The sequence below is a fragment of the Dermacentor albipictus genome, chromosome 3 (assembly GCF_038994185.2).
Source record: "Dermacentor albipictus isolate Rhodes 1998 colony chromosome 3, USDA_Dalb.pri_finalv2, whole genome shotgun sequence".
Taxonomy (NCBI): domain Eukaryota; kingdom Metazoa; phylum Arthropoda; class Arachnida; order Ixodida; family Ixodidae; genus Dermacentor; species Dermacentor albipictus.
Genome location: NC_091823.1, coordinates 172,640,675 through 172,642,488, shown reverse-complemented (window position 1 = coordinate 172,642,488; position 1,814 = coordinate 172,640,675).

The window sequence follows — 1,814 nt, the reverse complement described above, 5'->3', positions numbered from 1 at the left end:
AGTGGGATGATCCAGCGAAGTTAACCTACGTCATCTTTTATCTGGCTGGTGTTGCCCAACTCTGGTTTCACAACCACGAAAGCGACGTACCCATATGGTCAATCTTCAAGACAACCTTTACGGAAGTGTTCGGCCGGCCCGCTGTTCGCAAGCTGCGCGCTGAACAACGCTTGTGCGCCCGATCACAGCAGACGGCAGAAACGTTCACAAGCTACATTGAAGACATCGTGGACCTTTGTGAACGAGTCAATGTCGCAATGCCCGAAGCTGAGCGAATTCACCATATACTGAAAGGCATCGATGACGGCTCATTCCAGATGCTCCTAGCCAGGAATACGCGCACTGTGTCCGACGTCGTCAGCCTATGCCAAAGTTATGATGAGTTGAGGAAGCAACGCGCTTCGACTCTGTGCTTTGGGAAGCGATGACTGATTGGCGAGCCTAGACAGCATGTATGACCCATTCTCATTCTTTCAGCGGGTGAAGGACTTCGTGCGTGAGGAAGTTGCCCGCCAACTTTCTTTAGACCCTTTCACTCAGGAGCCCATCTCCCGACTTCCAAATACGCTCCGCACTCTCATTTCCGAAGAGGTCGCTCAAGTTGTCCCTTCTGCACGCCACCATCAGCCGCCTGCAGCCGCGAATTTCAACCCTGCGCTGGCAGTACAGCCTGTCACCACGCCTCTCACCTATGCACAGCCAGTGCTGCCTGTGGCCTCGCCTCTTACGTACGCGCAGGCAGTACGCAGGCCTCTGCCGGCGTCTTTCGCGACCCAGTCCCAACCGATGCCACCGGAAGCCCATGCTGCATCTTGGTCCACACCGAGAGCTAATCCTTGGAGGACGCCTGACAATCGTCCCATCTGTTACTCGTGCTGCACTCCCGGCCACGTCGCCCGATATTGCCGCCGTCGCCCTCAAGCGTTCGGCGACTCCTCTCGGTCATTCCAGTACGGCAGCCAACCCTTTCGCCAATATGCAGCTCCTTCCCCACAGCCATATACTCGTGCTGACCTCCCAGAATTTCCTTCGCGTCGCTTGCCATCCCCTCGCCGACGCTCGCTCCCCCAATGCGTCGACGACCCGCACCACATGACCAGGAAAACTGAACGTCGCAGTTCAAGAGGCAAGAACTGAGCCCCATTCGAACTGTCTAAGTCCTCGCGCCTCTCCTGCTAACGTGGTCGAAATTTGTGTAGGAGGTGTTCCTGCATTCGCTCTTGTGGATACCGGCGCAGCCGTTTCTGTGATAGCCGCCAAACTGTGCCGTTCGCTGCGCAAGGTGACCACGCCGCTTTCTGGACTGTCGCTTCGTACGGCAAGCACGCAGCACGTCACTCCGCACGCAGCCTGTACTCTACGTGTGCTTATTCACGGCATTGTTTACATCGTCGAGTGTATTATTCTTCCCTCCTGTTCGCATGACGTCATCCTCGGAAGAGACTTCTTATGCTGTCATAAAGCCGTGATCGACTGCGCACGCGCCGAAGTTGAATTTTACCCTTGTGACACACACTTGGACAAAGATTGTGACCGCCCTTCTAAACTTACCGCGCGCGAGGACACAGATATTCCACCTGGCTGCTTCGCCATCGTACCCGTCTCTTCCGATACCATCCCTGATACAACGGTCCTCTTCACACCGTCCGACGTCTTCATGAGCCGTAAATCTCTCCCACTACAATTCGCGACGCTTGACATGGCTGGCAGCTCCAGCAATCTATACTTTTACAATCTCCTCTGTGCGCTTATTACGTTGCTCGTCGATGAATGCCTTGGCTTCGTGTAACTCCTCGACTCTTCGTCTTTGGTTG